The 27,103-nt window shown below is 37.1% G+C and overlaps 1 long non-coding RNA gene across 4 annotated transcripts in view; it reads right to left on the bottom strand.

Annotated features, from left to right (window-relative positions):
- The window catches only part of LOC141581077 (uncharacterized), a 292,842-nt gene that overhangs the window by 85,360 nt on the left and 180,379 nt on the right, over positions 1-27,103 (bottom strand). For 2 of the 4 annotated variants that reach the window (XR_012513559.1, XR_012513561.1), the window contains 2 exons: positions 19,810-19,883; positions 6,530-7,892 (listed from right to left, as the gene is read on the bottom strand). The exons of 1 other annotated variant lie outside the window; for it this stretch is intronic. This is a non-coding gene — a long non-coding RNA (uncharacterized LOC141581077). Of the gene's footprint in view, positions 1-6,529; positions 7,893-19,809; positions 19,884-27,103 lie in introns of those variants that run through there. One more of the 4 variants, XR_012513560.1, reaches the window with a different exon arrangement.

Genomic DNA, 27,103 nt, shown 5'->3' on the forward strand with positions numbered 1-27,103 from the left:
ATCTCAGACCAAATTAGAATCACTCAGGGTGGGACCTAGGCATTGTAAACTCCCCAGCCAATTCCAATGTCTTCCCAAATTTAAGAATAACTGTTCTGGTACTAACCCAATACAGTCCTTTCTAGTGGAGCCAACCAGAAGCCCACACCAGCCACTTCCCGTTACCACATCCTGACAGCAACTCACCTACCATAAAGCATGAGCAGATGCAAATGATAACTGGCACTGGTCAAAATAAAAAGAGCCCACATGTTATGAGTTGAATTTTCTCCCCTGAAAAGATATGTTGACATCTTAACCCCCAGAATCTCAGAGTGTAACCTTAATAGAAATAGAGTTATTAGTGATATAATTGGTTAAGTTAGGGTCATACTGGAGTAGAGTTTACCCTTAATCCATTATGAGGAGAGTTCTTATAAGAAGAGAAGAGGGAGACACCCAAATAAGAGAATGCCATGTGATGGCACAGAGACACACGGGGAGAATTTGGCCACATGGCAATAGAAGCCAATACTGGAGTAATGCTGCTAAAAGTCAAAGAACACCAGGGATTTCTGGCAAACAACAAAAGCTAAGAAGAGACAAGGATTGTCTTCAACAGGTTTCAGAGGGAGCATGGCCCCGCTGACATCTTAATTTTGCACTTTATGTCTTCACAACTGATAAATTTGATTTCTGTTGTTTTAAGCCACCTAGTTTGTGGTACTTTGTTATGACAACCCTAGGACACACTATACATATGGGAGTAAATCTCAGCACTGTGCTAAGAATGACCCCAGAGCCCTCTAGATCCACCATGAAAAGCTATTCATGAATGTCCAAACACTGCAACTAAGGATGCATTGAAGGGGGCAGGTAGCTCATTGTGGAAAAGGGAAACAGTAGTAGCTAACATTTATTGAGCTTAATCCATCCAGGCATACTTTACCTATGTTAGTTAGTTTAATCCCAAACAATTGTTTGAGGCAAGTACTATTTTTATCTTCAATTTAGAAAAGAGGAAGTTGAGGCTCCCATAGATCATATAACTTGCCTAATATTGCTCCAATAATAGGAAGCTGAGCCAGAATTTGAATCCAATTGTACTGGACCCTAAAGCCCCTGCTCCCAATGGTAATTTGAGAGAAAGGCTCTTGGTAAGTCCAGAGATCTCATCAAGGCTTCTTCCTTTAAGAATAAGAGGCACAGTTCAGCCCACCGTGCGGCAAGAGTGGGAGTCATGACTCTGATGTGACAAGCACAGGGGTTTGGCGTCCAGCTCTCGCAGCTGCCAAAAAGAATTAAACAGTCAATGAAAGCAAAGGAAAGGCAATAACAAAAACGCCAGCAGCAGCAGCAGGAGGGAGGGAGGGCCCAATTACTACTGGTTGAAGTGTGAAGAAAATTAAAGTTGGTGATGGTTCAAGGTTATGTTGAAATTCCAAGGCAATGGGCTTGCATAACCATAAAACATGGAAATTAAAACATTACTGATGTTCACACTGTTTATTTCAGGACTTCACTCTGTCTCATTTTGTCTCAACAAGTCTCAGTTCAATCATGTGCTAACCAACACAGAAAAATAAAAAAAAGATGGAGAGCTCTCTCCTGTGTGTGTGTGTGTGAGTGTGTGTGCATTAAAAGTGTAAATAAATTAGAAATAGGGAAAACCACAAAAAGTACAATATAATCTTGTTTGCTTCTGGTGATGACCATTTATATTAAACGCACTGAAATAAATTGTGACTGTAATTAGGCCACCACAAGTCTAAAACATTTTTCAGCCAAAAGCTTTCTGAATCCCCCTGCTCCCTTAGCTATAAACACTAGCTTTTTTGAGCATTTCCTATGTCTCAGACACAGTAACAGTCAAGCCCCATCTTAGTCTTATTAAATAAATATGACTATCATCATTTTGGAGAGACAGAAACTGAGCCTCCAAAAGTGGAATAATTGTTCCCAGCTAACAGAGATACTCAGAGGAAGGGGTAAGATTTAAACTGCTGTTTGCTGGACTTGAAAGCCAGAGCTCTGAGTTTCCCCATTACTTTTCCCCTCTGTACTTGGCCGCTCTAGCTGATGATGTCCACCCTGCCCTGCTCAATGCCTTTCCTTCCGCTTAGGGCTTGTTACTATTCTGTAGATGTAGTATAAATGTATTGAGGACTTAGCTGCAAAGATTTATTTTCCTCAGATTAAAGATTTTTAAAGAATTAAATCACAAAAGGCAACCCAGGCTGACTCTCACACAGATTTGATTTCAATGCCTTCTTCAGTGGGATTGTACCTACAGCAAACAATGGATTTTCCTGCAACCTTTTCAGAGCAGAGTGACTACACAAACTCTCAACTAAGGCTCCCGTTCAATCTTCAGAACACAGTTTGCTTCAGAACATTTGCTAACAATGGATTTACCAACTATAGTTTAAAGACAAAACTTTTTGTATCTGTATATTAAATTTGATTTTATTATATTTACTTAAAAGAACAGGGAAAAATGTTTGCTGCACATCCTTCCCTTCTTCATCGCTGAACTCAGGTAGGTCCCTGGAAGTATTGCAAACATAGAGTAGATATTTTTTATGCCTCATTCTTTAAGAATATACATACAAGACTAGAAGTTCAAACTCAGCAAAATTACCCTTAATATGATTTTTTTAATGATCAGATATTTTGTAGAGACTTACAAAAATAAAAATAGTAAGAAAGCTAACTGGAAAACAATATACAAATTTCAGAGTCCAATCCAAATAAATTTCTTTTATAAAAAATGTTGGTTTAACCTATTATTATATTTCTGACCAATTGACAAAAATGATAATAAAAAGAGTTCTCTGTAAGCAGCATTGCTAAATCTTTAGCCAATCCTGTTTCATTGTCCTCACTCCTAGAAATGTTTTTTTAAAAAACTACATTTTTCAATTCCTTGAAGGTAAGTAAAGTCAAATGATGAGTTCTAGCCAATAAACTGTGAGTAAGAGTGATAAGAGTCACTTCCAGAATGAGATTATGAAAAGGAAGTTCAATCTTTCTTTATCTCCTCCTCAGTGATCCAGGAGGTCTTTTATTGAGATAGTAGAAACATAACATAGGCTGCATTACCGAGTCATGGAAAAAGTCATGCTGGAAAGTTACCTAGACCTACTACAGCAGGTTTTGTGTGAATGAGGAATATAATCCAAGAGGAAAGCCATTTGGTTCTTCTGTTTTCTTGTTCGAAAGGAGTCAGTCAGATATAGGATGAACTTGGTCTGATATAGGAACATCTTGAAATTAAAGTATTACTGATCTTCACACTGTGTATTTCAGGACTTCATTCTCTGACTCATTTTGTCTCAACAAATCTTAATTCAGTCAGTTACTAATCAATATGTTTATACGGGAACTTTGTTAATTTATCTCTGTTTTTAGTCCTTTATAATTTTCACTGATTTTTACTCATATTTATCATTTTTTCCTTAGTACTTATTTTGGATTTGTATTTTTTTTTCCAGATTCCTGAACTGAAAAAGCATTTAAGGACTATTCTGGCCATTGATATTAGGCCTTCTTTTTGAATATAAGCATTTAATGTTCCGTGTGCTCTTGAAAAGAAAATGCACTTTGTAGTTGTTGGCTGGAGTGCTTTATGAATATCAATTAGGTCAAAATGGTTGATGGCATTGTTCATTGAAATATTCTATTTCTTTAATTTTTTTCCCTCAAGTTGTTCTATTAATCGCTTAGATAAGGCTCCTAAAATCTTTCACTACAATACTGGATTTTTCTATTTCTCCGTTTAACTCTACCAATTTTCATTTCATATATTTTGAAGTTCTATGATTAGGTAGATATTAATATATATATATATATATATATATATATATATATATATATATGATTGTTATGCTGGTGAATTATGCAGAGGAAATGACCCTTGCATTACTATGAAATATCCCCTCTCTCTGGTTATCTCTTTTGTCTTGGAGTACTCTGTGTCGGGTCTTGATATAGCCATCTTGGCCTTCTTGTGTGCTTTCAATGTATTTGTAGCTTTACATTTAAAATACATGTGTTATTGACAGAATGTAGTTGAATATTCCTTTTAAAAATTTTATTGAACAATCTCTGCCTTTTGCTTGGAGTGTTAGAGCATTTATACTTAATATCGTTTTTGAGATAGTGGGTTTTAGGTCTAACATTATTTGTTTTCTAGTTGTCCCTTCAATTGTTGTTCCTCAGTTTCTCCTGTCCTGACTTATTTTAGATTAACGGAGTGTTCTTAAAATTCTATTCAAATTTATCTATTGGCATTTTAACTATACTTCTTTGCATCAATTTTTAATGGTTAAGAGATTATAACATACATCTTTCAGTTTTACAGTCTATGTAGTATTAATATTGCACCAATTCCTACAAAATACAACAAACTTGTGACCATACATGGCTATTTACCTCTTTTCTTCTTATTATATATGCTAAATTTGTCACATGTATTGTATGTACATATATTATAAAATGCCACAATAAATTATTCTTTTTTTTTTGCTTTAAAATCTGTATTTAAAAAAAAGTTAAGGGTAAAATGTAGAGTTCTATATTTATGATTTCTAGGGCTCTTTATTCTTTTGTAAAGGTCTGAGTTTTTATCTGGCATTGTTTTTCTTTAGCCTGAAGTATACCCTTTATTACTTTTTAAGGATAGGTTTGCTGGTAAAAAATTATTTTCTTATAAAAATTTTTATATTAATTTTTAAATTAAAATTTTCTTTAAAAATTTCTATCAACATTTCTGGGTTGAGAGATTCTCTCTCTCTTTTTTCTATTTGCCATTTAAGATGTTGTTCTGCTGTTTTCTGGCCTCCATTGTGACTGATGAGAAGTTATAAATAGTTTTAACCAAATATTTGCTCTCTTATGTGTAATGTATCTTTTTTCCTCTGCCTGTTTTCAAGATTTTTTATATTTGGTTTTGAGCAGTTTGACCTCAATATGCCTACTCAATTTTATTTGCATATATATCTGTCTTAAACATAAAAATTTTTGAATCTGAAATAAATTTAATTTTCATTACTTTATTTCAGTAGTTATTTCCTCAAAATTTCAGTAGTTATTTCCTCAAAAATTCATTCTCTGCTATTATCTATCTTTTCTTAAGGGGTTATAATTACCTCTTGAAATTTGTTCAAAAGGCTCCTAAGACTTTTTTTTTTTTCTTTTAAAACATGTTGTTTACCCTGTTGTTAAGTTTGGATAATTTCTATTCATCTATTTTCATATTTACTATCTTTTTGCTCTTTTTCCAATCTGCTATTAAGCCCAGCCAGGGAACTTTTTTTTATTCCACATATTACATTTTTTAGTTCTAGAAGTTCCTTTTTTTTTTTCTGTTAGTTTCTACTTTCTGTTAGAATTTTGCACGTTTTAATTGATTATGGGCCTATTTTTCTTTACATTCTTAAGCATAGTTGTAGTAGCTATTTAAAAATGCTTGCCTGCTAATTTTAAATTTGCGTTGTTTTCTGGGTTTTATTTGAATGTAAAATAATTTTGTATCTGTTCTGGATATTGCGAATGTTTCATTGTGGAGACACTCAATTGTTATTTCCTTCAAAGAGTATTCATTTGTTTATGGAAGACAGTTAAGTTGGCTGAACTCAAAATACAAACTCTGTCTCCCCTGTGCTTAACAATAACAGACTCTCATTTCTGTTCTTTTAGCCTTTGCTATGCGTCTTGGAGCCTGGTTCCTGAAGCTATGTAGACAAATGATTTATGTATCTGTTTTCTCAGCCCTGAGAGATCAAATTGAGACCTACAATCAGGCTACAGTTGTTTTAAAATTCAGAAACGTACCCATTGCTCTTGTCTTTTTCCTAGTGTTGATCTTTCTCGGGTACTTGCCTGGTTTTGTCACTCTCACGTGCCTCAAGGTACTTATTCTTTATATTTTGTGTTTGCAAATATTACCTCCTGGAGGATTACTCCAATAGGAGTTACTACCGGAACCAAACCCACCATGATTGAGGAGTAAGTTTTGTGTGGTTAGCCACTGGTATTTGGAAGTGATTGTTACTACAGCATGATTTAGCCTATCTTGACTAACGTTAGGTACCAAGTAAAGCATTTGTTTTGATTTTAAGATACTCAGTTTGTTTTAGAAGCAGAGCTTCTTGAGCTTTTATGATGGTGTATAAAAATATAATGCCATTGGGCCGGGCGCGGTGGCTCAAGCCTGTAATCCCAGCACTTTGGGAGGCTGAGGCGGGTGGATCACGAGGTCAAGAGATCGAGACCATCCTGGTCAACATGGTGAAACCCCGTCTCTACTAAAAATACAAAAAATTAGCTGGGCATGGTGGCGCTTGCCTGTAATCCCAGCTACTCAGGAGGCTGAGGCAGGAGAATTGCTTGAACCCAGGAGGCGGAGGTTGCGGTGAGCCGAGATCGCGCCATTGCCTGGGTAACAAGAGCGAAACTCCGTCTCAAAAAAAAAAAAAAAAAAAAAATATATATATATATATATATATAATGCCATTTTTTGTTGACTTTTGTAAGTTTTCGGTAGGGCATTGATCTTGAAAAATAATTTTCTCAGTTATGGTACTTTTTAGAAAAGTAACCCCTACAAAGTGTGCAAAAATATATAATTCATCACTGGTTTTCCTAATATTAGTACCATACCCTCCTGCCTATGAAGATCCCCTTGAGACATTCTAAAGAAAATTTTTCCTCACAATTTAAATTATTCTAGACATTTTCTATTTTCCCATACTTTGCTTTTGAGACTTAAACATTGTATCCAAACTAGTTAATTCCTTGTATACAAGTTTTATTTTATTATACAATATTGTTTGCCTTTTCTCCTCCATGTTTTTATAATCAATGTGTATTTACTCCCTCCAGTTACAGGAGTCTGGATTGAAAAAGCTAATTTTATTTCATACCATGCAATAGAATTAGGATAATAATGAAATCGCTTTCGTTTGAATTTGATTTGTTTAACATTGACTGAGAAATCATTGAACCCCTACTTTTTACAAACCCATCATTTGCTTCTATCTTTGATAGATAAGGGTAGGGCTACCTAAGGCTCAAATATTCCAAACTAACTGGGGGAGGTGAGGAGGTTGGGGAGAGATAACATGGGGAGGAATGCCAGATATAGTTGACGGAGTGGGGAGGGGATGGTGGCAGCCAACCACCTTGCCATGTATGTACCTATGCAACAACCCTGCATGATCTGCACATGTATCTCAGAGCCTAAAGTACAATTTAAAAAACTATAAGCAAAAAAAAAAAAAATAGAGAAAACACACCTAGAGTTTATATAAAATTGTCCAACTCTGCAGATTGGGTTTATATAGGAGAGATTATACAAAATTCTTGTAACAAAAGAAGAATTCTATAACAAAAAAGTTTTGATGTAAGAATTTTGTGTAGGTTCTCCAATTGGGCAGCATATAACAAAATTCTTACAGCAAAATTATAACAAATATATAACAAAATTCTCAAGACAATTTGGGGATTTGGGTAACAGAGCAGATTCTTTTATGTATTCAGAGCCTCGATCCTTCATTCTCAAAGGCCTTCTCATCATTTAAGGTACAGAGAAGTTTTGTTCCCACTTATCTCCTTTCTCTTCCTCTATTCTTTCACCTACTCTAGGTCCTTTTTATTTCTCACCCCTGAGTTTCCGTCTTCTTCTCTGTGTGGTTATCAGTTCTGCCCCCATGGTTCCCAACTGCAATGGCCCAGGTTATGACAGATTCTTTTCTGGTGAAGAAGAGTAGAAGGGAAAAGCAATTCTCTTCTACCTGCAGCATGTTGGATAAATAAGAAAACGTTCACACTACATGGATCAATTGTTCCATTGACATTATGCAGGAGAGTCCGCACCCTTCTCATATCCTCTCCTCGGTCTGTGTCCAAATCTGATAGAAGAAAAAAGAAAATCCCAAAAAGCATTATGACACATATTGCCATAGGTACAGCATTTTCATAGATACAGTAAATCAACGGTGAATGAAAACCCAGCCTAGTGATAAATCAGGCTTCTACACAAATAATTCAACATAATGTAGAATGGTTCAAAGCAGCATGATTTACGATGTAATCAAGTACCAGGAAAGGAGCATTCACTCTGCTGCTTTGCCTGGAGGGTTTCAGGCAAGCTTTTTTTTTTTTTTTTTTTTTTTTTTTAACTTATATTTAAAGTTCAGGGGTACAAGTTCAGGTTTGTGACACAGGGAAACTTGTGTCCTGGGGGTTTGTTGTACAGATTATCTTATCATCCAGGTATTAAGCAGTGTCCATTAGTTTTTTTTTTTCCCTGATCCTCTCCCTCCTCCTTCCCTCCACCCTCAGACAGGCCCCAGTGTGTGTTGTTCCCTTCTATGTGTCCATGTGTTCTCATCATTTAGCTCCCCCTTAGAAGTGAGAACACTCAGTATTTGCTTTTCTGTTTCTGCATTAGTTTGTTAAGGATAATGGCCTCCAGCTCCATCTATGTCCCTAGAATGTGACATTTGAATGGAATTACACCTGTAACGCTTAGCATTAGCAGTCCTTTCTTCCAGTGGCATCCTTTCCCTCTTTTGCATGACTGACATGTCTTCTTCAGGTATTAGCTTGAGCGTTACATAGTTAGAGGGGTCTTCATGATCACATCCCTGTGATGGTAAATTCTCTGTGATGGTAAATTCTCTGTGATGGTAAACTCTACCATTTTCTAACACAGCTCCATCTTCTTTCCTTTTTAGAACAAATCACCTTCTGTATTATTGTAGATATTTTATTATTTAATGTGTTCATTAACTTATTGTCTGTTTTCCCACTTGAATGCAAGCCCCATGAAGGTAGGAAGCTGAGTTTTGTTTGCTATTAGATTCCTGGTGCCTACTCTCATGTCTAGCAGAGTAGATGCTGAATAAATACTTATTGAATAAATAAATTACAATATAGCTACTCAGAATAACCGTAACTATTTGTTATTACAAATAATATTGCAATATAATGTTTGCCAGTATATAATCTTGATTAGATTGTGAGCTTCTTAGAAAAAGATCCCTGTTTTATTCATTTTAGATTCTTTTTTGTAATAGCAATTCTTTTTGCTCTCTCATAACTAGAATGTATTCAATCAGTTGTTTCTTCATAAATAAATATACAGATTGTCATTTATTCTTCCTTGATCCACTGATTTTACTTGAAGGAAGGTAAGGATATGACAAAGGAGACTTAAAAAAAAATCTATCAAAAAATTTAAGGAAAAATACTATGTTGTGCTGCTCCAAGCTAAGCAAAAATAATTCTGCCATTTTGCAGAAAGAAAAAAAAAAACAACAAAGAAAACTTTTGAGATCACTTTCTAGATAGAACGTGGATAAAAATTGTGACAAGATGAAATATTCAATAATTTGACCACTAAACAGAGCTGTAGGAAACTGTTTTGATTTTTATCCTTGGACAGATCTTGAAAGGTCAGCAGTCTACACGGTGACCAGAGACGGCATTTCCTCCGTGCCAGTGCTTGGTATGTTCGCTTTGCCTCAAATGTGGCAAACATTTCAGATTTATTTTTTGATGTCTCAATATTAGCATGAACTCATAAGGCCCTTTGAGTGACATGTTTACAAGCATAAAGATTAAGCAATATCTGTTTTAAAAAAGAAAAACAGACTTCATCGTACTAAAACGCTTTTTCGTGTTATGCCCTAGCAGGACTTTTTAGTGCAGTACCACCCCTTGTCAAAGTCATCTTGGAGTCCAATTTATTCCTTTCTTTATCACGATGAGGGAAATTGTCATATAGGTTGATGGAATAATAATTAAACATCCAGTTGGAACTTGTGCCTGTGAGTCAATTCAAACTAAAAAAATATTGAGTGCCTACTATGTGTACAGCCAGAACCAGATATCACTGGTCCCTCATTGTTTGCACTCTAGCTGGAGACACAGACATAGAAGCATGGAATTTCAGTGTCATGTGGTATTAGTCTAAGACATACATGTGGTGCCACAATAGGTCTTAGAAGGAATATCTCATCCAAACATGATCAGGGAGAGCTTTGTACAGCTGCATATCAAATGCCATTAAAGCAATCTTAATCCTGTTTTATTTTTTTCCAGAAGAATCTATGTCTTCAGAATAGCTTTTATTTAAGCATTGCCATCACACTTGCTGATTTCTGTTTGTTTAAAATGTTCATTCTTGCTTGCATCAATCTATCCTATGTCTAATTTATACTGGTGCTCACATAACAAAGCCATCTCTGGGCTCCAGGTTATGAGAATTCTGTGCTGCTGAAAACATATCTGTTAAGACCAGTTTTGTCCTTGAATAACTAAACTTTAGTGTATGAGACCCAAGACTGATCTGCTTTAATCTCCAGAGTAATTATGATAGCAAGTGTCTGAGGCATAACAATTTTTGAACTGTCAAAGTCTGAATTTATGAGATGAATTAAATTTGACATAGACAACTAATGTTTCATAGTGCAGATTTTGTAAAGCATAGCTAAGCACATAAGAAAAGGGAGGTCACATCTAGTTGGTGCCAACTTCTGATATGGCAGATCTAGAGAAAATATTGGCCATTGGAGATATAAAAACATTGGCTACCAAAATTAAGTGGCCCACTCTATTGAGTATTGCATATTGAGTATTCACTCTATTGGGGTTCATCTGAGTAATTATAATACTTGATCATATGTATTGGCTTAGATGTCTTTCTTCACTGTTAGACTGAGAGCTCCTTGAGTAATAGGATCAAGTCACTGTGTCCCAGTACCTAACAGAGTAGCATAACTTTAACATAACTTTGGTACATAATTCAAGTTTAATCAAGATCACATAATTAATTGGTTGGTCCAACAATTTAAATCACTAAACATTATGCAAATGTGAATAGCTGAGTGAAGACAGCTATCTTTGATTTGTACACTCTTTGTATCCAGAGCACCTACAACACTTAATATTCCTTTATTGAATGAATGAGTATGGTCACTCATGTCTACATGGAAAAGACATGGTCTTTACAGATAAAATTCTATTGACAGAGTGAGCATCCTGTAGCTATCTTTAAGATGCTCAGGACTGTAGGCAGTACTTACAGAGACTGCTTGATTCATATGTTCATATCTTGGTTAGAGAAGAATAGAGGCCTGGTGTTGTGGATCACACTTGTAATCCCAACAATTTGGGAAGCCAAGGTTGGAGGATCACTTGAAGCCAGGAGTTCAAGAACAGCCTGAGCAACATAGTGAGAACTCCTCTTTCCAAAAAAGGAAAGAAACCCCCTCATTTCCCCAATTCAAAAAAATAGCTGGATACGGTGGTACAAACCTATAGTCTCAGCTACTTGGGAGACTGAGTTGGGAGGATTATTCAAACTAGAAGGTCGAGGTTACAGAGAGCCATGATCACACTACTGCACTCTAGCCTGGGTGACACAGCGAGGATCTGTCTCAAAATAAAAAAAAGAAAGAAAGCCTGTTTTCTGGGTATTCCCTTTGCTTGCTCACTCCGGTGGTGAGGAATGACCTTCAGTAATAAGCAATGAAAAGTATATCTTGCATGAGCAGAAGAATAAAAAATAGATTTTTGCAGACTCCAAACCAATTTTGCTTATTTATTCTAACCATAGTTTACTTATTTATGATGGAATTTTATTTGTATGTCAAGATCTATCCTGCCAAGAATAGTGCTATGTAAGAAAGAAAGAAAAAAAATCCCAACCACCACAACACTGGCAAAAAAAAAACCCCACATTTTCACAGGTTAGCAATAAAGCAAAATATTTTTCATTCTTGCCTCAAATTTTTGGCACAATCAAGGGACAATTTTCTTGAGTAAAAGGGAAGAGCAAAGAAGAGAATGGCGATATGAGAATGAAGTTCTCTTAAATACTGGAAGTGGATGAATATTGCTATATGCTGCTCAGAGGCCTGATTGCTTGATTTCTTTATCTGCTTTTTCTTTTTCACTAAGGGCATAATGTTCTATCTATCAAGTTTTGTAGTTTTCTCGCAACTATTTCACTGGAACCAGTTTTCTCTTTAACAATGCATATATTACTATACTGTACCCATACAAACTTATTATAAGAAAATGCTTATAAAATGCATGTCTTCAAGACTCATGATGAATAGAAATACAGTATATGCAATTTGGAACCAAGTAGCTTTCATTTATTTATTAGAAAGTACAATGGTGGCATAGTCGTTTGACCAGAAGGTCATATTCAGTGCATTAAACATCTCCAGCTTCTGACATCAACATAATCTAAGGGCTACTGAGAAAAAGAAAATGTCACTGATTTTTTTGGCTCATTGGATCTTCTCTATGGCTTTATCCATTAGCTAGGGCTCTAAGAAGCATTCATCTTCATTTTCCCATCATTGCCAGACCCATGGACTTTGTGGCATTTGATAGCACACACCAAAAAATGAAGGCTTAAAGGGGATTTAAAAAGAGAGAAAAATTCTTAATCATGCTTTCATAACTTTTGGTGAACAGTTGGTTTAAATTTCCAAATAACCCCTTTCAAAAGGATAGTATCAAAACACATGCAAAAAATAAAAGTCTAAATAAAGCACAATAAATTATTTCACTGCTAAGGTATTAGATTTCAAAGAGAGAAGAGAGTACATATAAGGATATTAGAATGGACTATATTGGATCTTTGGGAATTGCTGTCAGATATTGCTGAAAACAGAGGGACTGTAGGAGATCAGATAAAAGAGAGAAATGATTACATTTGGAAGAACAATGTGAAATACATGGCCAACAGAGATTTCAAATGTAAGCTAATAGCAATCCACGAAAGAACAAAGTTGGAGCGAGTCCCACATCTCTAACCACATTTACAATCATTCAGCATCTGTAAAAATTTTTATGTAGCATTTTCCTCATTTCAAAATTTGCAAAATACATATTTAATAGGTTTAGCATGTCAGTCAGTAATTTTGTCCACAGGCAGTGAAAACGATTTGTGTTTTTCAAAAATGAATTGGGTTTTGGTGATGCTACCCTTTCAGTTTGCCCCAGCCAGCTGCAATCACGGCTGCTTCACAGCCCAGAGATACTGTAAACAATTGTGTTCTGTGCATTTCACTATCCAAGCTGGTGAGAAAACACAGCATCTTAGGCTTTCATCTCCTTTCTTCTGAGTTTCCCATCTCTTCAACGTGAAACAAAGAGAGTCCAGGTTCAATTTGCTTGCTTGCTTGCTTTCCCCACCAAACAATTGCCAAAGAGAACATGATGTGAGAAAGATGTTCCCAAAACATGTTTTCCTGTCTGATAGGAACATTTTAAACAATATATTCTAAATAATCAAAGATTACTCAAACTGGAACAAAATTTGGTAAGAAAAATTTTAAAGCCAGCTGAGACAGTAACTGAGAAGTTGAGCTGGGTCAGCCAGAACTCCACAGTGAAGGCTGTCAGGTATACCTGGTAATGAAAGACACCTTTGCGATCTCATTTCATTAAGATAACCTGAAGTGGTCACTGTATGAATAGCAGTCTGGTTTATTTCAACCATACAGATGTCACTTCATGACATGACAGAAGCCCTTCAAATGGCCTTAGTTGTATTCCCTCCTTTGTTCCTGTCTATAGTTGTCTGTACTTGCCTAGGGGAGCAATTAAAAAACCAACAGAGAGAGAGAAAAAAAGGTAGTAGATGTCAAAGGCATGCTAGCGGGGAATCCTGAATCAATTAATTAATACCATACATCCTATCCCTTTTATATCTTAGGATCTATTACAGGAGAGATTTGCTTTCAGGTTGGGACATGAGCAGCTCAATTAGTAGCTGGTTTTACATTGGAAACCTTTCCTAACTTTGTGGGCAATGTCAATTTAAAAGGAAATGTGTAGGGGAAAACCTCTCAGAGCTACTGAAACTCCACTATCATTCATGAGCTCGAAAGTGGTTTGATTTCACAGCTTTATTTGGTGTTGTGTAAACAGGGGTTCAGAAAGGTTTTCTACCCAGCTTATTCATCTGACATCTGTAACAGCTCTGTATTTATATTTATGTGACTTTCTATTCAAGAAGTTTATAACAGAACCCTCTACCCTGCAGCTGAATTACAAAAAGAATTAAACATATTTGGTATTCTATGGAGATTTCTCTTAGGGGAGATAGTTCAGGAAGGGGTTGATTTTCTTAATTTGCTTTCTCAGGTATAAAATCTTCCCAATTTCACTGTGAGTAGAAAACATATCTAACAGCAGTTCTGTTATTACAGAATTCATATCTGTTGGCATTTTTGAACAATATCCCTGGGACAGATTTTTGAATTTGTTTCAATCTTGATTACAGTCTACACAATGAACAAAACATATTTCTATACAATGACAAATCCTAAGTGGAAATAATATTGTTTTAGTTTAGGAAAAATGATTTTTCAAGTAAAGCTATCCACTTGGTATTGTGAAGGGAAAAAATAGTACTAGAGAGAATTAATTTCTTCCTCATAACAAGTTACATTTTCATCTGAAATGATTTAGGTGGGATGATGGTAAAGATATGAGCAAAATAACCTTTAGTTACAATTTCTTACAGTTCTATAATGGCTTGATGTCACAGCTCATTGGGCATTTTTCTTCCCCAGGTCTTCCACTGTATTTCAGTTTCTAAGGAATATAATAAATCTGGTACTGTAATTAAATAAAGATGGTCTGACGTTAGACAGCCTGGGTTTGAGTCCTTAAGTAATCCCTTGGTAACTTGCATGGATTTAGCAAGTCACTTGACTTTCTTGAGCCTCAGTTTACTCATCTATAAAACTATGATAATATTTCTGGCATAAAATGTAAAATGGAGATAATGTGTCCAAAGTGTTTTACTCATTGCCAATGATAAGGTAATTGCATTATATTTATTGTTATATTGGCAGTGTTTTTATAATAAGACAGTGATTTTTCTGCTGCCTTTAGTAATCAGGTGAAGAAAATCTATAAAACTTCCAAAATGTGGACACCCTATTTTTCTTCCCCCTAGGACAATACCCTTAGCTTTCCAGCACATGGTTTCTGCCCATAATCTTTTTCTACTCACAGTCAATGTTGTTATTATTCTTTCAAATTAGCCCAAACTTCTCTTCTCTTATACTTACACACCTTCCTGTGACCTGAGCTCTCTATATCTTAATGGGCAGAAGGACTTTCATCCTATGTTTTATTATACTGTTACTCCTATCCTAGTGACCACTCTTCAAATCTAAGTTTATAATCATGAAACTATTATTTGTGATAAGTCAAATTCCAAAGAAAAACAATGTCAGTAGATTTCACCAAAAATGTTATCAAACAATATAAAAGATAGGACTTAACGAAACTAGTGTCCTCAGTCTCTGAAAAAATGCCTGCAGGTTGATCTGTAAAGTTAATTTCATATCACTGACTCCCCTAAGAAATGTAAAAATAGAGAAACAGTGTCCCTGCTGATTGCTTTTGATGAACCTCATAGGATGGATATGTGTTCAATTATAAGAGGTTTTTCAACTGTATGTTTCTAGTTGTTTTTTTTTAATGATTAAATTGTATGATTTTATTCACTTCAAGGAGGTGATAGATGAAAATATTCAGCTTCCATAAGCTCATAGGTATCAGTTCTCTATTGCTAATAAAAGAAATCCCAAAACTTATGACTTAAAGTTGTAACCATTTTATTTGCTCATATTTGGTCTGGGCTCAGCTGGGAAGTTCTGCTTATGTCATGTAGGATCACTTCTAAAGCTGCAGTTAGCAGTTATCCAGTGGCTAAACTGGGGCTTTATGGGCTAACTTGTCTTCAAAGATGTCTCTAGAGTTGTGATCACTATCAGCTGGGCCACATGTCTCCAGCAGAATAGCGTGGATGGGTGGCCAGGTTCCAAGAGTGCAGGAGCAAAAGCAGTGTGACCCCTTGAGACATAGGATCACACCCCAACACTTCTGTCACCCCCAATACATTCTATCTGGTCAATGAAAGTCAGCTGGATAAGCCCTGAGGCACACATACTTAGAGGAGAATTACAGTGGCTATGTTGCAAATAATCTACCATATACCACATAAAAACTTCATAAAAATAAATCAAATCACATTTAATTTCTACTTAACATCCTGATTCTTTTAGATGACTTTTTCTTTTAAATTATATACTGCATGACAGGTGCTAGAAATACAAAAGAAAAAAGATACAGCTCTTACTCTAGGGGATTTTATATCTGATAGAAAAGATGAAAAAACAAATTGACTTCCTGGATGGTTAGTGGTTAGTTGTGTTCAGCCAACTGCTGAATCTGGGGAGGCATTACAGAAAAGTGTAGCATTCATTACAAAACGGACTGAGCAAGAAAGTTTATATGTGCTGTTTGTAAACCCAACCCCATTGCAACGAACTAATAGAATCAAGTAAGTCAGGAAACATTTCTTGCTGAAATTGAGTTAATGACAATGTCATTGCACTTGAATGACCGCATAGTTTTTAGGTCCTCTTTTAGAGGCAGATTAGTGTAGTAGTTAAGAGCGTGGCTGTCTTAAAAAATAGCATAGTGTCTCTGTATCCTCACTGTAAAATACAGGCTATGTTATTGCATAATCTAACTCACTTACTTATATTGTAGAACAAAGAACGAAATGAAAAGTATGTAAAATCATCCTCTTCAGCTATAAGAGCATTGTTTTATAACTAATGAAAAATATAAACCCTCTTTCAGAAATGTTTGAGTGAAGATTCAGAATTTGAATGTACTCAAGTACCCAGAGCTTCGTTCTTTTACCTCCTGATGTTCAAGAACCTTGAAAAAACAAACAAAAAGGCTGTAGATAGAGTATACTGATTCAAAGGAGGAATCTGTTTTCTCTTCCTGAAACGTGTTTCACTGAACACAATATGAGGGAAAAAGTGTGTATCTTTTATCTATGTATTTACTACTGATGACAGCAAATAACTCTTGATTTTCTTTCCTTCTGATTGTAACTCTGTTTTCTGGTAGCGGACATTTAAAAAAATTCCTAACTGCCCAAGAAGTACTGAGCATAGAAGAAAGAATAGCCACTCGATGTGCCCTAAGGTACAGCTCTATCAGTCCAGAGATAGGCACCAAAATCTATAACAAAAGAATGAAGGTAATATTTCAGTGTTTTCAGCACAGATATGCCAAGAGCCTTGTATTTAGGGCCATATTTGCAATTTAAGAAGTTAGATTTTATTTATTCAAAAATTATGATGCAACACCAATTAAATAATGAAAGACCTCTTCATTTATGGACACTACCCAGCCTACGCCAGAAAATTCTTGCATCTCACAATGCTTGATTCTAGCTTGTGACTTTGGACTTCAGTTGGTTATGTCATCACTTGAGCATTATTTAAATATGTTTATCCTTTTAATTCAATTTCCTGTTTTGTTTTCTCAAAACCATAAATCATCTCTTAAGAAATTTTGCAAATGCATATTTTTCTCCCGTGAGACCTGTGCTGCTCCTCAGCTGGGCATCGCCTGCCAAAGGACATTTAAAAAAAAATTTCCTTTTATTGGTTTTGCATAATGGTTGCAACCAGTCTCAAGTAATGAAAAAAGAATGAAGAATGTATGTCCTTTCCAGCACATAGCCACAATGTTAATGTAAGGCAAAGCAAAACAAAACAAAAAGAAAACCCACCCTAAAAGTGGTCTTGGACACCCAGCCCTACTCTCAGCTCCCTTATTTGGACTCAAGATGTTTCCTATCTTTTCTCCTCTTTTTCAAAATAAACTATTTACGCTCGAAAATCTGTCATCTAGGACATCTGTGATAATGTTCTTGTGGTCTGCTCCAGCACCAACTAGTGTAAAACTAACAGGGACACGACTTAACCTTTCTGGGCCTGTATTTGTCTCATTTGTAAACCAGAATAATGGAGCTTACTTCACTATATTTTTTTGAAGATTAAATAAGAGAAGGCATGTGATCGTGCCTCACACAGTGTAAATTGAAGCTATATATATTAATAAATCTACTAAGAATAAAAACACCATTTGCTGCCTCCATTACATAGCTGATAGACAACGTATATAAATTAAACTGAGTCTTAACTCATTTTGGTATCTACAGCGGCACATAAGAGACACTAATAGTCTATAGACAATAGTCTGCTGAATTTTTTATTGTCAACACATGTAATATTGTATATAGCAGCCTATTGTATAAGTCAGTAAACTACAGGCTGTGGGCCAAATTTGGACTACTGTCTATTTTTATAAATACAGTTCTATTAATGACAGAGCCACACCCATTTATTTAAGCATTGTTGATGCAGTTTTAGTACTACAATGGAGTTAAGTATTTTCAACAGAGACCATTTTATTGCCCACAAAGCCAAAAATAGTTACTATCTGGTCTTGGCCCTTCACAGAAAAATTTGTCAACCTTTTACCTACAGGATTGAGTTATCTGTTTACTCCTGCCTCAGGACAGGGTTTCCTAAAGAACTCCTTAGTTCAGGTGTTATGAACTTCTTTGGGGAATATGTTTTAATGTAATTGTTTCATTTTCTTCCAGATGATATTGGTGGACTGCCTTTTTTAAAAAAAGAGGAAAAAGAAACTGATTTTATTAAAAATAAAAAAGAATGGGTGCTTATGAGGTACAGAGACATGCTGCTGGCCACACTGGGAACTTCAAAATCAGTAAATGATACTATAATGGAGCCAATGAATGAGGGGCTCTGGTCTCAGCCCCTCCATGCTGACTTTCAGTATAATGGCAGCAGTGATGCCACTACAAGCTGATGAAGGAACACTATGGCTTTTGTTTTCATCTCCAGCCTTTCCTGGGTCTGTGTGTCTACTTGAGTCTCATGAATAATGCTACCACTTACAGAGACTGGACATCCATGTGACAAAAACAGACAGATTCATGGAAACATGGATTAGAGACTAGTTCCATTATTCGTTCTACACCATGGCTAACAACCCTGCTTTTGCAGAATGTTATATACATGTGCCCCCAATTCTCCACGGTCACAGAATAGGTGCTGTAGCACATTGTGCAGCTGTGGTTTGCTGACCCTAAGGGGAACTAAAGTAATTAATAATTGACGGGGTTCTCTCTTCTCTATCTGGCAGCTACTCACACTGTACTTACTGCACAAAGGAGGCCAAATTGGCATGGCTTTTGACTATCTCTGCAAAATCCATTTGGATCCATTTCTACAACTGTGATCTAGTATCAACCTGGGGGGCAAAGGAGAAATCAGCCCCAGGAGCGTGGAAATCACTATACTTAAAACTATATCCTTTGCTTATTTGTTTCAAGTAAAAGGCCACACAGACACAGAAAATTAGAAGGCTCGTGAAATGAGATTTGAGTTCCATTCTGGTTACAGGGTCCTCCCTGATGTTCAATCCTAGAGGTTCTACCTCCCACTCTTGAAGAATTTCCAGCCCTTCCAGGCCCAGGAGAGTTTTCCATGTTGAAAGATTGCAGGATGGGACCCCATAACAATCCCCCAAAAGTTCAGGCTGAAATTACATGCAGGCCAAGTCTGCATGGTGCACTCCTCTGTAATTGTTGGGTCTCTTCCAGAAGGCTCTCAACACATGGGACTCCGATGAGGTTCAGCATGTGGAAAGGGCTGAAGCTTGAAGCCTGTGTATTTGTAATGGAAACACAGCAGTGACCCCATGATCCAGGTCTGTATCTGTGCTGCCATAAAATGTGTTTCTCTAAACAGAGCAGCAGGAGTGCCAGTGATGGGTGGGAGCAGGGAGGTTCTGGAAAGACTCCCTCAGGTAGGGAGGTAGCAGGGCCTCCTAATAAAAACTGTGCACTTAGGGAGTGCTATGTAGTTTGCAAAGTACTTTTACATTTAAGATTCTCAGGATAAGCCTCTGAAGTGCGTAAGACAAGCATTCTTTTCCTTCTTCAACACATAAAGCAACTGAAACAGAAAAGCCAGACGATTTTCTCAAGGTTTATTAGAGACTTTGCCAGAATCACATCTAACAACCTTTGACATCCAGCTCAATATTGATCTATGTTCCTATGTGACTATCTAAACTGGGATAAATATTCTAACAATATCCAAAATGAGCAGCTATCATTAGAAAAGAGAATTCATCCTAAATCAAGCTTGTCTTTGATATGGTTAAGCTTTGTTTCTTCACCCAAATCTCATCTTGAATGGTAATTCCCATAATCCCCAAATGTTGAGGGAGGAATCTAGTGGGAGGTGATTGTATCATCGGGGTGATTTCCCCCATGCTGTTCTTGTGACAGTGAGTTCTCATGAGATCTGATGGTTTTATATGTGTTTGACACTTCTTCCTTTACTCATTTTTCTCTCTCCTGCTTCCTTGTGAAGATGGTGCCTGCTTTCCCTTCCTCCATGATTGTAAATTTCCTGAGGCCTCCCCAGCCATGAGAAACAATGAGTCAATTAAACCTCTTTCCTTTATAAATTACCCAGCCTTGTATAGTACCTTTATAGCAGTGTGAAATCGGACTTACATAGAAAATTGGTGCTGAGGTAGTGGGGCACTTCTATAAAGATACTTGAATATGCGGAAGGGACTCTGGAACTGGGTAACAAGCAGATGTTGCAAAGTTTGGAGGGCTCAGAAGAAGACAGGAAGATGTGGGAAAGTTTGGTACTTCCTAGAGACTTGTTTTAATGGTTTTGATCAAAATGTTGATAGTGATGTGGACAATAAAGTCCGGGCTGAGGTGGTATCACATGTAAATAAAAAACTTATTAGCAACTGGAGCAAAGGTCATTCTTGCTATGCTTTAGCAAAGAGACTAGCAGCATTTTGCCCCTGCCCTAGAGATCTATAGAAGTTTAAACTTGAGATGATCTGAAAATGGAACTTAGGTTTACAAGGGAAACAGAGCATAAAAGTTTGGAAAACTTGTATCCTGACAACGTGATGGTAAAGAAAAACCAATTTTCTAGGAAGAAATTCAAGCCAGCTGCAGAAATTTGCCTAAGTAATAAAGAGCTGAATGTTAATCACCAAGAAGACAATGAGGAAAATGTCTCCAGTGCATTTCAGAGAGCTAGGTGGCAGCCCCTCCCATCACAGGCCCGGAGGCCTAAGAGGAAAATGGTTTTGTGGGTTAGGTCCAGAGCACTGGCTGCTATGTACAGCCTCTGGACTCGGTGCCATGTGTCCCAGCCATGGACAAAAGGGGTTAAGGTACAGCTCGGGTCATTGCTTCAGAGGGTGCAAGCCCCAAACTTTGGGGGACTCCACATGGTATTGGGCCTGTGGGTGAAGAGAAGTCAAGAACTGAGGTTTGGGAACCTCCACCTAGATTTCAGAAGCTGTATGGAAATGCCTGGATGTCTGGGCAGAGGTGTGCTACAGGGGCAGAGTCCTCACGGAGAACCTCTTCTAGGGCAGTGTGAAGGGGATAAGTGGGGTTGGAACCCCACAGTGGCCCTCTTTCTCACTTGCCTTAGGCAAGGCCCCAGTGGGCACTCTGGGGTAGTCCCACTCTGGGGTAGTCCCCACTGGGGCACTGCCTAATGGACCTTTGAGAAGAGGGCCACTGTCCTCTAGATCCCAGAATGACAGATCCACTGTCAGGTTGCACTGTTCACCTGAAAAGCCACAGACAGTCAATGCCAACCTGTGCAGAAGCTGCCCGAAGCTGTGGGAGCCTAGCCGTTGCATCAGTGTGCCCCAGCTGAGACACAGGCTCAAAGGAGATCATTTTGGAGTTTTAAGATTTAATGACTGCCATGCTGAGTTTTGGAATTATACGAGGCCTATAGCCTTTTTGTTCTGGCCAATTTTTCCCTTTTGGAATAAGAGCATTTATCCAGTGTCAGTACCCCCATTTTATCTTGAAAGCAATTAACTTGCTTTTGATTTAACAGGCTCATAGGAAGAAGGGACTTGCCTTGTCTCAGATAAGACTTTTTGGACTTGGACTTTTGGATTAATGCTGGGATGAATTAAGACTTAGAGAGACTGCTAGGAAGGTATGATTGGTTTTGAAATGTGAAAGGGACATGAGGTTTGGGAGGTGCCAGAGGCAGAATGATATGGTTAGGCTTTGTGTTCCCACCAAAATCACACCTTGAATTGTAATCCCCATAATACCCAGGTGTTGAAGGAGGACCCTGGTGGGAGGTGATTCAATCATGGGGTCAGTTTTCCCCATGCTGTTCTTATGATAGTGAGTGAGTTCTCAGAAGATCTGATGGTTTTATAAGTGTTTGGCAAGTTCCTCCTTCACTCATTCTTCTTTCTCCTGCTGCTTTGTCAAGAAGGTGCCTGCTTCCCTTTCCACCATGATTGAAAGTTTCCTGAGGCCTCCCCAGCCATGCAGGACTATAAGTCAATTAAATTTCTTTCCTCTGTAAATTACCCAGTCTCAGAGAGTATCTTTATAGCAATGTGAAAATGGACTAATACACTCTTCCCACTCAAACCCAAATCTCAAACAAAGAAAATATGTTTGGAGATACAGATGCATTGCATTGTTTTTAAAATTGAGAATTGGGACTCACGAATAGGCCATGACATCACAACTCATGATGACAGTAAGAGGAGTACAGGTAATACTTGTCAGTCTCAAGGATTATATTAATAAATACCTTGAAAACACAAAACTTCTTTCAGGCAATATAATCTAGTATAATTAAATGTTTTAAATGGGCCATTCAAACCTTGTATGGGAATGATTTTATATTTACTGATGAGTCTCAAGCAGAGCTAATTGGGCACTGCTAACAAGAAGTTCTGTCATAGCCATCAGTCAGGGTTCAAAAAGCTGTGAGTTGCCTAAGAGGACTCACACACTTCCATTAAGACATCAGTGAGTAGGATAAAGTTTACACTAAAAGTGAAGCCCAAGATAAAGGTTATTTGGTTAGAGGCACAGATGTGGCTCTCTTCCTGGCACACATACCTACAGAGGCCTTCCATCAGTCATGCAAGAAAGTCTTTTAACTTGTTCCTTGTGACTGAGTTCATCAAATGTGCAGTACGTCCCACTGCCAGCTCCTCCCACTGCTTCTAGGCAGCCTATGTCTCACAGTTGTTCTTGGTGCCTCGCCTACCTGTCTCAAATTTCTCTCTGCCCCATCAACCTGCCCCAAAACATTAAATACAAAATTGTAGTGATGCAGACTATATTGTTTCCATGAACATTTATCGAGTGTTTTTGTACTATATGGCCCTAAAAAACAAAGTCTATCCAAATCTCAAGCAAAAAGGCATGTGATGGGAGTCAGGCGTCAAGGAGATTCATCCTAAATTAAAAGACTTCAGTAACAGACCCTGGTTCCAGCTTAGCTAGCTGTTTCTGCTAGTCTTAGGAGCATCGCCTCCGCAGATACTTGCATTAATTAGAGACCAAAAATATAAACATTTCAATTGCTTTTCTTTTTGTACATCTTAGTATGAGTAGAGCTCCAATTCATGTAATATTCACTAAAAATAAACGACAATTCTTTCAGTCTCTCAGTATAAAAGTGATCACAGGCAAAATAAAGCCAAAGTTGTACTACGTTCACCAGAAACTTCTGCTTTGTTTTGTTTTGCTTTTAATTACATGTTGAGGAAAAGAGGGGCCTACATGGTACCACCGGTTTTTAATGATAATTTATTCCAAGTATCTGTCTTCTATGGAAGACTGTCCCAAATGGTTCATCAGAGCCATGGTTCATCCAGCTCAAGATCTCGGCATGGAAACTTCATGGAGGAATATGAAGGCTGTCCTCCATGTTGCCACTTTTCAATTGTATGCCATCTATATTAATAAGAGGCATCAAAGACCCTGCCACTCTGTGCAATTGTGTAGGTTGTGCCCCGCATAAGAGGGCCAGGCTGAAGAACACCTTGAGGCTGAAATCTGACCCACACTCAGGAATTCACTTGTCACCCAGCTGGAAGAAGAGTATGTTTTGTTTTGTTAGACCACAGGAGCTGCATGAGCTGACGGGGGCCTGGCCCACCTCTGAGTAAACTCACCACTGAACACAATGAAATGAGGGAAGCTTATAAAACAGATCAAGGAACTTATTGTGAACCACTTCCTTTGTGAAAAGGTTCATAAGTGACATTGTAAGAGAATTAGAGTTAAAGAAATTTAACGATTTAACAAGCAAAGCTTATGAGTTTTACCATTTTTATCATAGATGGCATTAAATGGCCATCACTTTCATCAAAGAATAGTAGCTTTTACTTTGTGGTGGCACTGAAAATTATTACTGGATCAATATCTGCAGATTTCCTTCTTCCCAACTTCTCCCCAAGAAGGACTGTAGATTGCTATGCCATCACTGGGTTCTGGCTTACAAAAAGATTCTCCAGGTAGTTGGTGAGTGGCAGAGTGGAAAGTTGACTCTCTGGGACCTAGTCTCAAAGGAACAGGGATACAGCAAATATAGGGAACTATTTAAATAAAAACTGTGGTAGCTACTTTTAGCTATCACTATGAATATGAAATCTGGGGAAAAGAGAAAAAATTTGGAGTTTTTATAGGAAGTTTTTCCATATTGCACAGAGTAAAGCCCCTGTCTTATATGCATTTAAACTATAGGGAAAAAATCAACATTATTTTTTAAGGCTTTTGTTGAAGTAACTCCACACAAGGAGGAAGTCATGCAACAATAAGTAGTTATACTTAAGCATTTGGGACCAATAAGAAGATGTTCCAATACTGAATGCTCGTCATCACGACATTTGCAGATGAGCAAGCTTAAAGTCTTTAAAAATAAAGCCACAAAAAATTTTGACAAGCATTAGAGAAAGGCTTTCTAAGTACAAGGCAAAACCATTGAGGAAAACATTCATATATTTAAGAAAAAAAGTAAAATTATGTGTATATTAAAAACACTACAAATAAGAAACCAGAGAGGCAATATTTGCAATGTACATAGTAGACAAAGGGTTGCTATCTGATACATTTTAAAAATATTTTACATCAACAGGAAAAAGAGGAATTCTTTAATTGAAAACTAGGCAAAGAACAAAAAGAAGCAAATTACAAAAGGAAAATAAACCTAGGAGTTTAAATTCAACTGTACTAGTATCGCACAGTAAGTTCCATATTTGGCTATTAAATTAGCAAAGGTTAAAAACCGAAATGAATTCCCTGTGATGGAAGATTATGAGAAAGCAGACACTCTTCTACTCTGCTGTTTTATCAGTACTTCTATGTAGAGGATACAACAGTGAATGAGAAAGACAGACCCAGCCCCCATGAAACTCAAGGTCTGTGGGGAAAGCATCACAAACACATAGAAATAAAATAATCAGGGTAGACTTGCGGTGGAGCTATCAGGTAGAGCCCACATACATTACCCAACTCTGTTGGAACCAGACCCTGGTTCCAGCTTAGCTAGCTGTTTCTGCTAGTCTTAGGAGCATCGCAATACAATGAAACCCTGTCTCTGCTAAAACTTAAAAAAAAAAATGGCTGGGCATGGCAGCATATGCCTGTAGTCCCAGCTACTTGGGAGGCTGAGCCAGGAGAATTGCTTGAACCTGGGAGGTGGAGGCCACAGTGAGCTGAGATCACACCACTACACTCCAACCTGGGTGACAGAGCAACATTCCTTCTCTAAATAAATAATAAAAAAAAATCTATTTCTAGTAGTCTTTAATTAAATAATTTTCAAGTTGTAATAGGGTATTAGAATATTCTGATTTTAATTTTTCTATTACAAACAATACTGAGAGGAGCATAAAACTTCGAACTTCTCTTTAATTTTTACTTTTTAGAATTTATTCCAGAATTAGAGTAAATGGGTTAAGATGTAGACAGTTAAAAGTACTTAAAAGTACTCTAAATGGCAGGAAGGTCATTTTTAAAGAGCAGAATTCACTTGAGATCATGGAATTAACATCCAACACATCAGATTAATCTTCATATTATATTATAAATATTTACAGTTTTCTTAACAAGAAGCAGAAATAGTTTTATGCTTGTTTGTTTCTTTGCTTATTTTCAATGCTGAGAAAGAGAAAAAGTGCTCCTCCATTCCCTGATCCTGGCTCTGACCCCACCTGTAAGATGATTTTAATGAGAAGCCCTACTATAGAAACGTATGTTTTATGCCAATGCATTCTAATAAATTGGATTCTGGCCTTTCTACCCTATATCTACATTACAGGGTTCAGATGATGTTAATAGTCATTTCTGTGGGTAGGGGAAATGCAAATATTTTGGCTTATATTTTGAAATTTTCTATACTTTCTAAATTTCCTACAGAAATAATTGGGGAGGAAATGTATAATCCTTTCAAGTTTTACTTTTTTGGAGTTACGTATGTCATTTAATTTCTCAAAATGATAAGGTACATAAATGATTAAAATTTTTATAATCATGAATCATTAGGAAATCATGGTTAAAATTTTACTTTTTAAAAAACGCTTTTAGTTTCTTGGTATAAAAGTACAACCTGACTCCAGTGGTATCTGTTATTTTCATTTAGGAAAGATAAAAGAGTACAATTACATCCCAGAACTGTGAGAAACTATCCATATTTCAGTGTTTAAGTGGGCTATTCCCAGGAGTGGCTTTGTGATGCCCCATCCTGTTATTTCCAATGAGTATTTCTGATGTTATTTCATATTTCTCAAAGGATTTTCAAAATCTATGCACCATCTTTTACAGTATTTTTTTTTTTTTGACACAGAGTTTCGCTCTTGTTACCCAGGCTGGAGTGCAATGGCGCGATCTCGGCTCACCGCAACCTCCGCCTCCTGGGTTCAGGCAATTCTCCTGCCTCAGCCTCCCTAGTAGCTGGGACTACAGGCACGTGCCACCATGCCCAGCTAATTTTTGTATTTTTAGTAGAGACGGGGTTTCACCATGTTGACCAGGATGGTCTCGATCTCTTGACCTCGTGATCCACCCGCCTCGGCCTCCCAAAGTGCTGGGATTACAGGCATAAGCCACCGTGCCCGGCGCCTTACACAGTCTTTAATCTTTCATATGTAATCTGTTGGAAGTTCTCCTTGATGCTTCTTTCCAAACTGATGTGGTTATTTTGAATGTCTTTTGGAATGTTTAAACTACATTTTAAATTAAATTCTTTTTAATGGCAAAATCCATTTCTGATCAATGTGGAAAAGTTAGAAAACACAGGTGAATCAAAAAAGAAAATGTCTCATAATCCCACAGCCCAGAGAGGATGAC

This window comes from Saimiri boliviensis, chromosome 14 (genome assembly GCF_048565385.1).
Source record: "Saimiri boliviensis isolate mSaiBol1 chromosome 14, mSaiBol1.pri, whole genome shotgun sequence".
NCBI classification, from domain to species: Eukaryota; Metazoa; Chordata; class Mammalia; order Primates; family Cebidae; genus Saimiri; species Saimiri boliviensis.